This window comes from Grus americana, chromosome 12, assembly GCF_028858705.1.
Source record: "Grus americana isolate bGruAme1 chromosome 12, bGruAme1.mat, whole genome shotgun sequence".
NCBI lineage: Eukaryota > Metazoa > Chordata > Aves > Gruiformes > Gruidae > Grus > Grus americana.
In genome coordinates, this window is record NC_072863.1 from 21,261,359 (window position 1) to 21,276,707 (window position 15,349).

General features: G+C 46.4%; 1 protein-coding gene across 2 annotated transcripts in view; it reads left to right on the top strand.

Moving 5' to 3' along the window:
* The first annotated feature begins 303 nt into the window (after positions 1-303).
* The window catches only part of NEXMIF (neurite extension and migration factor), a 168,372-nt gene continuing 153,326 nt past the window's right edge, over positions 304-15,349 (top strand). For both annotated transcript variants that reach the window (XM_054838899.1, XM_054838900.1), the window contains exon 1: positions 304-433. The gene's annotated coding sequence lies outside the window, so the exon portion shown is untranslated. The remainder of the gene's footprint in view (positions 434-15,349) is intronic.

Here is a 15,349-nt window from a genome sequence, read left to right on the forward strand (position 1 = left end):
AGGGAGCGGCCGCGGCGGAGGAGGAGGAGGAGGAGGCGGCGGCGGCGGAGGGGCGAGGCGGGAGCCGCCCCCCCCTCCCTCCCTCCCTCCCGCCGCAGGGAGCGCGGGGCCGGCGCGGGCTGGCTGCGCGCCGCGGGGGGCCCGGCCGTGAGCCGCCGGGGCGCTGAGGGCCGGGAGCGCTGGCTCCGCCGAGGGCCCTGCGGCGGCGGCGGCGGCGGGGGAGGGGCGGGGGCCGGCGCGCGGGGGGAGGGGCGGGGGCCGGCGCGCGCGGGGCGGCGGGGGGGGGGGGGCGGGCGCGTCCACCTGCGCGCGCCGGGGCCCCGGGCGCATGGAGCAGCGCTGAGCGCCGCAGCCGCCGATACCGACACCGCCTGGCGGGCGGGGGGACCCGCCGGCCCCGCGCGGCCGCCTCCCTCGCGGGCCCGGCGCTGAGGTGAGTCCCGCCGCGGCGGCGCTTCCCCCCCCCCCCCCATACACCCACCGCGGGAGCCGCAGGGGAGGCGGCGTGAGGCGAGTGGGGAGGAGGAGGCGGAGGCGGCGGCGGCGGCCGGGGCTGCGGGGGGGATGCTGATGGCAATGCCGGCCTGCGCGGCGGTGCGGGGCGCGGAGGCCTGCGGGGAAGTTGCGCGGCGGCGGCGGAAGGAGCGGGGCGGCCGGTGTGTGTGTGTGGGGGGGGTGTATGTGGACTGAGGGGGGGGCGGCCTGTGCCGGGCAAGTTGGCGCCTCCCCCCGCGGGGCGCCGCGTCCCCCCGAGCAGGTGCCGCGCTGGGTGGGGGCGCCGCCCCGCAGGGCCCCGGGGGGAGCGTGTGTGGGTGCCCCCCTACCCCCCCCTCCCTCCGGGCCCGCACCGCTGCCGCCTCCCCTCACGCCCCGGCGGGGTTTATTTACAGCGGGGGCGGGGGGGGCTGCACTTACTTCAGCCTCGGCCAGAACAAAAAAAAAAGGGGGGGGGGGAGGGGGGAAGGGATTTTTTTAAATTTTTTTTTTTTTTAATAAGAAAAGCCCCAACCCTGGAAGTAGCTGTCATTGTGCATATTAAACTAGAAAACTGGCTAATCAAATAAAACTGGCTCATTGTCTGAAACTCTATCCCAGCGAAAAATGCGGCTGTGAATATAATTAACCATCTGTCTAGCGAGCGGTGGAGAATTGGGTTCGTGCGGTTTTTATTCCAGTCTCTTTAATTTCTGAACCGCTTGTGCGTCTGTGCAGCGGTGGCAGCGGTAATGTGTTTTGCTTACTAAGTGTAAGATGTGACCTGTGTGTGTGCGTGGATGATGCTGAAACGAGGAGGGGGGGGATAATGAAAACCTCTTCTCCGAAATGAACTGTGCAGCTCGCTCGCGATACGGTTTACGATATATTAACCCGAACAAGCTGTGATGGGACCGGCGATGAAAGCAAAGGTTATGCGTTTTCTCTGGGGGATGCTATCCGGCGTTTCGCCTCCCACTCGGAACGAGCGCAGGATGGGTGCGTATTTGGGGAATTCGTGGATGGGTGTCGTGGGTGGATGCGTGCGGCCGGAGGAGAACGGTGCGCCTGTGCGAGCCAGGGCCTGAATGAGCCTCTTGCGTGAAAACAAAACGGCTCTGTGGTTCTGAAATCTTCCCTGAGGTTTTTCCCCGCTTCCGCTCGGCGGTTTGCTCGTCCTTTCTGCCCCGCGCCAGCCCCTCCGGCCGGCTTCGCCTGAAACCTCTGTGCAAGCATCAACATCCTGGTACTCAGATGTGCGTTCTCGGTGTTGGAGGTACCTGCTGTTATCGTTGGAGCAGCGTGGTAATGCGGTAACCACCGTGCCCACAGCAAAGGGGCTGCTGGAGAGTGAATCGTGTGTGTGCCTGTACACGCGCTCGTGCTTGCTGTTTGGTTGTTGGGGGTGGGTTTTTGGTTTAGGTAAGGGAAGAATAAAGAAAGTAAAATAACAGCAGTGCTCAAGCAGGTAGGATGCAATTTAAAGTCACTTCAGCTAACACCCCATGCAGGACTACATTTGTTAAGGTATGTGAACTGTGCATAAGGCAGCAGTCTTTAGTGAATCACTTCTTAAAAACAAATACCTGACAAAAGAACCAGACCTGCTAAATGGATAACAATTATGTAAGCCCATAGTAGGTTTTGATGTATGTCAAGTCTGTTAAATAAATCAACCTGTTCAGTGAATAAATCTGCTATGCACCAATGCTTTAGTATTATTTTTTTAAAGAGAATAAACCTGGCTGTGCATTGAGGATGTTTCTACTGAGCGTGTGAATCCTAGGGCCATGCCCCGTAGCTGCCAATGACACAGGACAAATCCGTGGGGAGGGTGGGGTGCAGGAGCATGGGGAGGGAGGGGGCACGCCGAGTAATAAGATGGATATTAAAAATACACAAAGATGTGCATAAGGATTCCTAGCGATAAAATTCTCACTGATCCATGTCTTGATGGAGTATTTGCTTTGCAGTGGCAATGGCCCATACAAAGCTACATTGATTTAGCTTTCTCTGTTCACGATGGCAGTTCTGGTGAATAATTATTTTCCCAAAAGCCCTAACTAAGGGAAGAAAGAGAGTCCCTGCTTGGCCTACACAGTAGTACAGTATCTTTGAAAGCGCGTATCCGGCTGCAAATAAAGAGAGCCAGTTCAAGTGTTAATACACTCAGCAGAAATAAAAGGGAGGCAGAAAAGGGGAGCAACCGGCCGGCTTCCCCGTGCGCCTTGTCCCCCTTTCCTTCTCTGCACCTCACCGGCGCTTTGCTTTGGGGGGCCGGGAGGGGGAATTTTTGTGGTTTTGTTTTTCCTTTTTTGTGTTTGCTGGTGCCTTTTGGAGGCGAGGCTCCGGCAGCCCGTTTAAATGTTGAGTTGTGAATCGTGAGGAGTCTCTTTTGGATTAAACAAAAAAAGGAAAAGATTGTGGCCAGTGGGTTTTAACTTCCATAGCTGGTACAGGGACAGGGAGTACGTCTGTGGGGCAGTGCTCTGATGGTGTCCTCCTCTTCTGAGATGGTGGTGCCTCGTGGATGTTTTTGTGATCGATCATGTGCCTATCTTTTTCCTGTCTTAGGAAAGATAACACGTGAAAAGACTTAAATGTGTTTGCAGGACCAAGAAGGACACAGGTGAGGCTCGGGCAGAAAGCGTTCCCAAACAAAGGGGTCCGACTCAGGCTGCCATCCCGGGTGTGGGACGCAGCCATCGATGCGAGGTGCAGCAGCACTTCTCAGATAATAAGACTTTTCCATCGTAGCCAGAGTAACAACAAACCAACGGTGCTGATTTCTCCAGGCACAACAGCAAACCGTCCCTGTAAAGTTTATGTCCTGTTGCAAACAAAAAGCAACGTCAGGAAATAATCTTTTCTTTGGGCAGAATCCAGGGAGTAGAACCGTGGATGCTCCAGCCCTTGCCCTGGTCCTCGCGTGGGGGCTCTGCAGATGCTGCTGCAGTTGTGTTTGTGTTTGGCCCTGAGAGAGGTGGGTAGTCTGAATGTTAAACACGGCAAAATTGCTACTGCTTCTCAGTAATGATCATTTTTGGTCTGTGAGGGAATTTAAAAAAAAATATTTTGAGAATTGGGAGCAAAATAATTTTTATATAATCCACCTGTTAGGTTCAAAGTCCTGTATTTTCACCTGGGAGAGGATTGCACTTTTTTATTTTTATGCTAGATCTTTGTGTACTTTTAGCCCCGCTTGAGTTGGCTTTATAATCATTACCTGTGTATACAGTCAGGTGCTTGACGAGCCTGATTTTGTGGAAGCTGCCAGCAGTGAGTAAATGAGCCATGTGGCATAAAACCAAGCAAACCATGTTTTGTTGGTACCTTGCTCTCCTCTCCTTCCTTCGAGTTGGTTGTACGCACCCGTGGAGTCACCTGTGCAGGGCTCCGGGCTGTTCTAGCATAGGGACCTGCCTGATTTCTTACCCACGTGTGGTGCGAGAGGCTTGGTGGGATCTCAGCCCTTTGATTTCAGGGCTCCTGGGTGCCTTTACAATGAAAGGTTAAATAATTACCGTGGGTTACGTCGTTGTGTAGAAAGCGGTGAAGTTACAGGTGCTGAAGATGATAAACTGGTTCAAGCACCCAGGTGTTGGGCGTGGGTTTTGCCTGAAGGGTGCAGGGATTGACGATGAGCTGCCCTGCTGTCAGTGCCAAAGAGTTGGTACCGTTGGTTCCCTGCCTGTGGACACGAGGAAAAATTGGGAGTATTTGGTAAAGCTGAGCCACGGCAAAGTTTGCGGGAGGAGCTGTCAGTTCTGCAGTCAGCGTTGAACCCAGCTGTGTGCCTTATCCTTAGCAAAGTCATCTTAGGAGCAGCAAGAGAAGGTGGCTTTAGTTCAGTAGTGCTTTGGACAGCGAGGTGGTAGTGCTGGGTAGATTTTGTTTGCAGTTCAGGGGAGTAGCATGTAATCTGTGTAATACTGCTTTTGTGTGCCTCTATTGCAAATTGATGTCTGGGGAATGACATGTAGCAAAGGCTCTAGACCAGCAGGTCTCTGATATTTTTGTAGCAATGTCTTTTTATTCAAAGCAGGTGTCATGGAGATCTTTCATCCCAGGATTTCTTTCATCCCTGGCATTTGTTAGCTTGTGTTAAAACTTTAAATCTCGAGAATTTCTTGTGTATAGAAGGTGTTCTCGTATTGCTTTTGCATGGGCTGAGCTGGATGATTATGCAGTCTCCAAACAGTGATACGTATGAGCTGGATCTGTGTCTGCATTGCTACGTCAGCTCTGCAAATAATACGGGGATGTAACCCAGTGCCCTCCAGCCGCAGGAGAGGTCCGTGCTGGCCACGTCGGAGGACACTGAAGGGAGATCCGGGAGCGGGCAGCAGCGTGGGGGGGTTGTCCCTGGGCAAAGCTTTCTTCTGACCCTTAAGTATTCAGAAGGTGATTTATGCCCAGCGATGTGAGCTCATATTTGCAGTCTTGTTTGGTTCTAACAAAGCTCTGGAAACGCTTTTTACTGATGCCTGATTTGCTTAATTTATCCAAGCTCTTGTCTCAATCGTCTCCCATGATAGAAAATTCTGCTGGCTAATTCTTTCCTTTCACTGATCCTGTATTTCTTTTTTGTTTCTTTTTGTTTGTGCTGTATCTTCAGAATATGGGTGGATGTGTCATTAGAAGTTTCTGATCGATCTTCTAGTCTAGATTTACTGCCGTTGCCCCTTGGGAAGGTGGGACCATGGTGTGCTGGACCAAAAGGTTTGGCACTGCTTCTGCTTGGATCCCAGTTGATTCATTTACCAAACCAGTTTTAACCCCTTTCTGAATTTTCATTACCATTACTGTGATCATTGGCTCTGCAAATAGCTGTTGTTATCCCTAGGCACGAGACCAAGAGCGTCTCTGCCTTAAGAGCCTGGAAGAGCTTGAGGTCAGACTTCTGGATGTCACCTTGCACGGCATTGCAATGCCGGTCTTCAGCGTGTCATTGAAACTGGCAGGAACAGCAGAGGTTGTACGCTTGGCCTAGACGCTGGGTAGGTTTTTTGCCAATTTATCAGCTGTCTCACCTTGCTTACGTAGAGCCTCTGTTATGCAGAACGGCTCCTCGTGCACGGTTTGCCGGTTTGTGTTGTGAAGGTCGTCCTTACTGCTTCATGGTGTTTGCTGCTGTTGTCTGAAGCTGTTACGCGCTTCTCCACTGAGTCGGTTTGAGAGGAGAGTGTCAGGATTTCTGAAATAAAACAAAATAGTTGAGACAATTTCTACCTCCCCTCCGCCCTGGGATAAGGAGCTTCTCATGTACTAAAACGTAGGCGTTGTCACTGTACTTTTCCTGGCTGTGAGACTGTTGCATTTTTGAGACTCCCAAATGGAGGTTATCAGACAGATCAGCTCTTGTGAATCTCGTAGGACATGGCTAGACTTTCTGGAGTGCCAGGATGTGGCTTGGTGGACTGTAGGATACCGCTCAGCACGAAGCACTCCTGAGGAACCACCTGGTTGTTTCATTGCCTACGTGAGACCTGGGCTCTTTGGAGGGCTAGCGCATAAACTCCCAGCTCTTTCTCAGTCCCGTTCTAGGTAAGGTCTCTGCCGTGCTCGAGAGTTGCCGTTGGAGCTGCGTGCTTGGAAAGAAATCGCATTCCTTTCCTCGCACTTTGAAGGTTTTCGGTTGTGAGTTATAGTGCAGAAGAACCAAATGTAGAAAAGACAAGCTCTGTGGATGGATTTTGTTTCCTGTACGGTGTCCCAATGAATGACTTGAGTCTTTGACAGAGAAGAAAAGCTGAAGCCTTATGAAGGGCCTGTTTATTGGCATTAATTATTTTTCATTAGTTACAGCATCCGTAGTCCGTTGGCAGTAGAAGAGCCCAAAGTAAGAATATTAAATCTTCAGAAGTTTTTCAAAGCTTGCGTTTTTCATAAGAAGCTTGTGAAGCTTCAAATCTAAAGCTTCCAAAGCCTTTTTTTTTATTCTTCAGAAGTGCCACTGAAGCTCTTTTTTTAATTTTTCGTATTTTAGCTGAAACTAAAAGTTTTATACATCAAAAAAAAGAGTTCTTTCCCATCCATCGCGTTGGCCCCAATTTTCAGGTGTCTCGCTGGGTCAGCTAGATCCTCTGCAAGCATCCACTGTACTCTATAGACCAGGTGTGTACCCTTTGCTACCAATTTACGGTCATTTTTCTCCTCTGATTAGGGTTTTACTCTGCGGCTGGTAGCAGGCTGAAGCACATGCCGACATGAAAGGTGCGTTTGTTTGCACCCGGCCAGTTAGGACAATACTTGACCTTCACAGTTGTTGAATAACTTCAGAGAAATACTTAACCGCTTTGCCGAAACAAGGGTTGTGGGTGGGAGTTGAACAAGTACAAAGTGAATCTGGTGTCTGCTTGGCCAGCTAGCAGCACTTTTTCCCCTGTAGCCTGCAAGGTCGTGTTTTAATACTCTGAGTATGAATTTAAGGTATTTCGGGAGCAATACAGATGGATGCTTGGTCTTATTTCGCCTTGCTTCAGGGAACGGAGCAGTTAGTCCTCTTGGCCCTCTCTGAACCTCGAGGGTAGAAGTGAAAGTCGCTGTTCTCATTTGTGTGAAGAAAACTCTTGGGGAGTGGGATTATTTTAGCTACAAAAAGTTGTGATGTGGTGGGGTTTTTAAATGTTTTGCTTGCATTTCGTGAACGGGTTTACTTCATCAACAGCTGTGCCTTTAATGTGGAAGGATAGGTAGAATTTTCGGGAAGATCAGAAGGGAAAGTCTGCTGCTGACCACAATTTTTCAGCTCATATTAAAGCAAACAAGCAAACCCCTATCTTCTTGACACCAGTGGCTCTGTAGGGAGCAACACGCAATAATTTCCCATGGTTTGTTTATGCCTGTATCTAAGGAAATCCAGTATATCAAAATCACCTGTCCATGTAGTGGCTTGTCTTAGATTCTTTGTGTGTGCGATATATTAATTTTGAAGTACATCAAGCAGACGTTGCCAACTTGTGCAGAAATACAGCGGTTTATGATACGAGCAGCATGGCTAACGTACAAGACTGGAATTTAGGACCATTTACTAGCCCACGGTGCCTGTGAGTTTATCTGAAGCAGAGGAGCCACGTGGTATTAACTCAGCCAGGCATGGCAAATGTGGAGAAACCCGTCAGCTGAAACCTCCCGCAGAAAAAATAATTTGTCCTAACCCAGTAACCTTCACTTACTTAATTGTCTTATTTGTCTGGTTAGCTTATAATTTGATGGAGAGTTTGTACTGCAGTAAAAACAGTTTTGTTTATTGTGCCTGTTTCTTTCCTTAATTTGCGCTAATTCCTTGCCTGCTTCTTTCTGGGTTTGAACCGAGCCTGTCCTCGTCTCAGTTGTTAAAATGCCAGCCTTTCTGAACGCAAACGGGAGGCTAGGCAATCCGCTGTATTTCCAAGAAGCCTTTGGTTTGAAAGGGTGAATTTTTTGATCGGCTTGATTGCTCAATCTCAGAATTTATTGCTGTATTAGGCAACGCAAAGGCATGATTCAGGGTTTACCTTCAGGTTATAGCTTGACACTGTATATGGACACAAACTAAGAGCCTCGTGATACTTACAGGTCCCCCTTCTTCTGTAGAGGGTTATTTAAGACCTGGTGCTTAACGATCAGCAGGGCAGAGTGCTGATTTTACCCTTCTGAAGTGTTTCTGGTTTTGGAGGAAAGCTGGGTATTGGTTGTGATGCAGAGCTGGACGGAGAGTTAGCTTGTGACTGATGGTTGGCTGTTCTATGGTGCGTGGAATGACTGATTCTGGTTCATGTGTTAAGCAAACCCTGGTATCCCAGTCGCGCTCTCATTTTTTTTCCTGTTAACTACATCTTCCTCTCCAGCCTTGTTTATGTTGTTTACCTCTATATGTGTAACCTGCCAGCATGTGTGCTGGATTCCCTCACTGCAAATACTAGGACGAGTTTAAGACCTCCTAAAGGTTAGTTCAGGCTGAATTCAGAAGCATCTTGGATTAACGTTTCAGCTACTGCAGGTAGTCTGTCGGTGGTGTGGAGGGGAAGTTCTGCAACACGAGCGGCTTGAAACTGTGAGCAAAAACCAAGTGCAGGCTTCACCGTGGGGCGTTCAACCCCAAAAGAAGTGCCAAGAGTAGGAATGGAGGAAGGTGGCTCCTAGGAGGGGATTGGTGGTGATGCTGGAGCGACATAGTAAGTGTGACACCTTCCTCATGATGGGGAGAAAAAAATGCTGCTGAAATTGTGCTTTGAAGCTGTTTGCCCAGCGTGGTACAGAAAAGTCTTCATCTGCATTGCAATCGATAAGTTTGTGAACGGTCGAGTCCGCACATCGTCTCAGAAATGCTTAATGATTGTGTGGTGCCTTAAACTTCATGTGAAAGCGTAGGGGTTATTTTCCTCATTACAACCTGTAATAACCATAAAATATATAAAATCTGCAGCTGACAATATTGTCGATGAGTTCTCGCCCTGTGTTCTGTGGGCTGGTGTTGAAACAAAAGGGGGTTTAAAGGTACTCAAGATTATATTCTGCTATTCAGTTAGGCTGGGCATTTGCTGAAGGGGCCGTGTTAAGTCACACCTAAATTTGCAAGTGTCAGTAAATGAAGAGTCAAGATGAAAACCTGATGTGTAGCTCACCATTTAGTCAGTATTTTCGTTATTTTGTGACTACCTTCAGTAACCCGCCATGTGTTTATGGGTAAAGCAATACCCCGTAGTGGTAAACTTAATCTCTGGCTGGTTAAATAATTTCTTTTTTGGGTGTTATAGGCTGCTTAAATGACAAGAGGGTAGCGGAGGGTTTGGAATGAGCGTTTCCAGATCCGATGGTGGTTTTGCAGGGTGCTCCTCATAGTCCTTTGCTATCAAATGCTTTCACACACTGCTCTGTTCTCCTTGAACAACTTCTACGCATTGCATGGTAATGGAAGTCAAAAGAATTTGTTTGATGTTATTTATTCAAATCTGGAAAGGATGGTTGTGCAAAGACCAAAGAAAAATGGTTTTAGTCTGACAAATGCGAAGGGGTTTTGTTTTGTTTTTAAAGCCCAAACAAGCCCTTTGGGATCCTTGGCTGGGTATATAATAGCATGAAATACACCATTTCTTTCATTCTGCTCCCTAAAAATCTAATTCTTTATGCATTTAAAGTGGGAGTTGAGGTAAAACCAGAGTTTAGCTCTGTTGACCTATATTTATGAAAAAGAGAAGGCTTGCTAACTGTTGCAAGGAAATATATAGTGCTGTTTGTATGCTCTGATGAAATGTATACATGTACTAAAAACACTTTTGGGATTCTTCATCTTCTTATTGAATGTTTAAGCCCTTTCCAGCCAGATTCAATCCGTTCGTGCTGTTCCTAGCATGTATGTTCAGACTCCCCATTAATAGCCCTGAAACATCATGGAAGAGGGGCAGCAGGACAGGGAATTTAGCAATAAGCAAGGAAGAGAGGTAGTACTGAAAACCTTCCAGATCTCAAGGTTTAAAGGTGAACTATTTTTTCCTGCCCCTTTTTTAAAAAAAAAAAAAAAATTCAGCCCGCTCTTTCTAAAGTGCAGTTTAATGGTTATCATGCTGCTTATTGCATAACTGTGGCACAGATGTTATTTTTTGTAATGTTGCCTGACATATTTAAAAAGCAAAAAGGAGGAAGGGAATTTATACTCTTTGGAAATGAATATGTGGAGCCCATTAGTCTTAAAAAAGTGTGAAGAGCTTGTTAGAGCCGAAGCTGGCACATCTCTGAAAGGCTGATCTGTGGAGTGGAGCTCTTCAGATAAAGAATGAGTGTTGTATCTTCTGGAGTTTGTTGCATGTGTTACCAGATAGCCTAAAATCAGAACTCGCTGGAGTACTTACATGCTTAACGTTTAGGCACACACTTAAATATTTTGTGGAACTGAGACCAAATCTGAACATATATTTAATAAAATAAGGGGTTGTCCAAAGTTAAGTTCGCAGGATAATCAGCAACGGCGCTTAGAGTTAAGGTACATGAAGATGAAATACATCGCTCAGTGGGGGTTAGTACTGAATGTTGCTGCAGCTGAAAACAAACCCTTTAGAGTTGCTTTCTTATGAAAGTTTGACTGAGGAAATACAGTTAGAAATACACTGGGTTTCAGCGGAAGGAAAAACTGACATGCAGACCTACCGTTCCCTGGTGGAATAGGCACGAGAACATAAAGTCGTCTCCTTTTGGCATTTCTAACAACATTAGAAGCTTTAAAATAGTAGAATTGCAAATAGGTAGGGATGAAAATGGCAAGTGCTATATTTGTATTTATTTATGTATAATAACAAAATACTTGGTGTTTCTGACAAGCACAGGGTGCCTCGATTCACAAAGTATTTGTTTTATAAACCTGGATAAAGCTGCACAACCCACCTCTCCCTGCTGTATGGAGGAGCTAACCAGCTGACAGAGAAATTAATGACCTGCTAGAAATGCAGTTGTGAAACGAACCCAAGAATCTTGACTTCTCAGCCCTCGTTTGTATGTGCGTGTGGGGTAATAGGATAATTGTTTGTGATAAATCGATAAGGGGGAAAGAGGAGGGAAAAGGGGGAAATAACACCGTACTGTCATTGAGCATCTTTTTGAACTCTTGGATTAAAGGTAATTCAAATGATTCATTTAAAAGAACTTGCAAAAACAACAGGTGAAGAGTTACAAAACCAAACAGAAGGAAACCTGAGAGTGTTTTTTACTTGTTTCTGCCTAGGGCAAAATATTTTGGTTTGATTTTTATTTTGCTTTTGTTCTCCCCTTTGCCCTTCCCCCCTGCTGGACTGCCTACTACAGGAAATAACAAATTAGGCAAAATAAACCCTAAATTATTCTTGTAGAAGACAGGAGCCGCTGTGTGAGCGTAGGATTGCGCAAGGGCTCAGGTGTAAATTTTATGGCAGTCCTTGCGCCTGGCCTTTTCTTCAGCCGGGGGGCTGTGCCTTCATGCCTTGGCCCCCTCAGCCGGGCTTTCGAGGGGCCTTTTGTCCTTACAGCCGTGTTGGCGCTGGGTGTCGGTGTTACCATCCGTCCGGGATGGGAGAGAGGGCATCTCGCTCCATCAGAGGCAAGGCTTCCTTGCCTGGCAGCTGAACAAAGCTCCTCCAGGTTTGGGAAATTTGCTCCCTTTCCTGTGGCCAGTGACACCCCATGCAATGTTTTAGCGTGTAGTGCTCCAAAAACTTCCTCTTCTGGCTGAAAAAGAAATGGATGAAAAATATTAGTCTAAAATAGAGGGTTCGTGCTGATGCAAGCTGTGTTTACTTTTGAAAATTCAGTTTATTAAACTCAAGGCTGCAGAACTCCAGGGATCAGTGATGCTGTCTGAACATCACCTTACGTACTGCACAAGCAATTTTTCAAAATTACTTTTTTAATTAAAAGTTGTATCGGTTTAATGCGAGTTAAAGGAAAGTTCGCAGGCTTAGTGTTGTCTGAAACGTGCTGCAGATTTGGGAAAAACCTTTTTCTGCCTTTTTAAGTTTATCCAAAATAGCGAATATGCATGCAAAGAGAGAGGAATCTCCTTCTGGGCTTTACATCTGAGGGATTGCAAGGTAAAGGTATTTATTGATTATCAGTCGAGCTCCGCTTCCGTTACCCTCGGAAGGAGCTGCACAGAAGCTGAATCAGAATATGAACATAAGGAAAACAAGGAGGACTTGAGGTACAGCGGAGGAAAGTCAATACAGAGCTTATTTAAATGTCAGCTGCCTGGAAGAGCTGTGCTCAAAAGCTGTAAGGAGAGATTAGGTCTAAGACATAATGCATGAGTGTGTAAGGAAGGGAGGAAAGATTGCTGAGCAAGTCAGGTGCTGTGGGGAATGCGTGCGAAAGGAATATATTAAGGCGGAGGAAGGAAGAAGAAACTGCTGACTGAAAATTACATCTGACAATTAGTCTCGAGCAACTAATTGGAGAAGCACGTGGCTTTTGGACATGGGAAGACTGCGATCGTAGTTGGTGGGCGATCTGATCCATTTTAACAGCGTTATTCATCAGCACAGTTGACAGGGGCAAGCAACACTCATTACAAATCTGTTTACTATATCTATATATTGTATTTATTTTCTGAATGTATGTACAGAGTAGAGTGTCTCTGGAAGCATAGGACTTCTGGAATTTGAATCAGATCGGCCAAAGCAAGCCAATAGGCCAGAGTTGTAATTCTATGGTGTTTGTCAGCGTTAAGTGGATTTACATTTGGGGACAGCTTGAGCCAAAAAATCACTGTTTTGTAGATGAATTGCCTTATTCTGAATTTTTATTTTGGAAAGTTAGCCACTAATTATGTGTTGTAGTAAGAAGTAGTTGTATTACAGTTGTGCCTGAAATAAAATTAAGTTGAGCACTCTTGTACAAGAAACATTATTAAAGTCAGCCTCCAAAATAGAAACCCAGACCAAGTTACACGTAGGCTTTGTTAGCAGGGTAAGGAAAACACTGAAAGCGTTTTAGTTGTGGTGAAGTCTCTGGTGCAAAGCCGGCACCTTTCTGCTCCGTTTGGTCCACAGCTTAGGAGCGCTTCTGGTTGAGGCGGTGCTGCCGAGTTCCAGCATAGCAGTACGTTCAAGCAATGCTTTCTGCTATCGCTGGGGAGTTGGGAGTCTGGCTCATGATGGTGAACGATGATCTCATCTGAGTCTTTCAGTCCTCCTTGGCCGCATAACAGCAGCGAGGTACACCGGCTCATGAAGTCTTCAGCAGTTCAGCAGGACTGAGACGAGAAGGATGGGGTGCCCCCCCTGCACTGTAAGCCCACTGCAACCTGGTCAAGTTTTTCTTTTTTTCTTTAGCCTCTTGCCTAATTTTGAATGGAGTTCAATGCCCTTATCTTCAGTGAAATTAATGCCTTGTGCATACAATAGCTAAAAACCCTAACAAGTCTTCAAAATCAAGACTATAGCTGGCAGCATTGCTTCCTTGGCACAGCGAAACTTTCTAGTCTTAATCCACTCTGTTGGAAAAAAGATGGTTTCTTGGAACAAGTGCTTGCTCAGGACAGAAGGTCCATGAACACTGGAACATGGGACAGCTACAAAACAAACACTGGTTTGCATGTCAGGGGTGTTTCTTTGCCTTTGCCATTTAGCATAAACATGTAGCAACACGTATGCTAGTATTTGTATTGTTATCAGTCATAGGTTATGGTCTTCTTGTGCCACGCTGACTGCAAACACGTATTTATTAAAAAAAAAATATCACAACCGTTGCACGTGCTTCTCTCCTGCAGAGAAGATGAGAGAACAAACAACGTATGACGAGCATTATTTGAACTGTTTAATGCTCTTCTGAGCAGAACAACTCATTTACACCAGAAGATACTTTATTGTCTAGAAGGGAAGATGATCAAGCAGGCCAAGCTGGGCAGGCAAGTATTTAACAAGTAGATGGGATCTGAACCTCTGCTCTGAAGCAGTGGGCTTAAGTTACTGTCTCCTCTGGCATTAGCTTTCATTTTGCAAAATGCGTTATGGCAGTAGAAGAGTTGTCAAGGGAAGAGGGTTTACATTTAAAATGCCCGCAAGGTATCACTTAGTGGTGTGAGCATGAGCCAGCAAACTTGAGTTCCAGAGCCCGAGCACCCCCGTTGACTTCTCTCTTGGCCGTACGGCAGTGCCGTCATTTTTCTGTCCTGCTTGCCCCACTTGGTTAATGGGATTATTAATATGGATGTGTTTGCTTCCCAGGAGTGTTGTGAAAATTAGTTAAGGTTTGAAAAGTGTGTTGAAGAAGTCTCTCAGTGCTGATCATTATTACAACTACTGCTTTAAAAACTCTTTTCTATTTCTTAGCAAAAACATTTCCTCTTCTGCTGGAGTTTACTCCTCACATTTTTTTTTGTGTTGCTTGTGTGCGATATCCCTAGGCTCTTTCAGTATGCGTACTTTTTTTGTAAAACATCATATTTTATCCTGTATTTGATACTCAGATTTTCAGTATGTATATTATTACACAAAATGTGTATAGGAGGCAAAAAGCCTTATGCTCATGAAACTCCATGGTTGCTGCTTTCCCGGCTGAGCAGTGTCTGTGGGTCATGTATGCATTGACGCATACTTGCAATGATGCTCCATCGCATCTATTTAAAGAAGGTGTTTAGATCGGGAGGGATCCTTACAGCTCTTACAATGTTAGCTGAGTCTTTAAAGAAAGCTGAGAAGCAGACAGCTAACAGGAGTATACAGGGATGGACCTGGAGGGTCGAGATGAAATCTTGAGAGAGAAATACTGCCCTAACGCTCCAGTACTGAGACGAGGTGGTGACCACAGGCATGTTCTTTAAGGACAAATAGCTCCAATGCAACTGCAGTCAAAGTCTTTTGGACCGGCCAACTGTTAGACTTTCTGGAGTGAAACAGACCCCGCATGTTCCAAAGCACATACTCATACTCTTTAAGTACTGACAAAATAAGGCAACCTTTCAAAGTTTGGTCTGTAAAACTTTCTTCCCTTTTATATGATATGGAGGAGCTATCATGCTTAATTAAAAGGTTCATGATATTATTTTGAAGATTTCTATTCCAGTAAGAGGTGGAGAGATCTTTCTGCAGATTACTGTTGGCCAGGACTGATTTCTTGTCAAAAAATGACCTCTTTTAGCAGTTTCTTCAAAAAGCATCTGGGGAGCCAGTTGAACCTAAACCAAGAGGGTGTAGAGTTAAGAAGAACACTTTCTGTAGCGTTTAAACTAGACACTTCTTGGAGGGGATCCTTCCGAGTGTTGATCTAGGTTGACTGTAGGTGGTACTGAAATCCTTGGATGTGACTGGATGTTGGACTGAAGATGAAGAGAGAAAACAAGGAGGTAAATAATGGGAGGAGCAAAGAATTTACTCTTGCAGGGCAAGAAAACGCTGTACCTTCTCCCTTACAATGCTCACCTAAAATG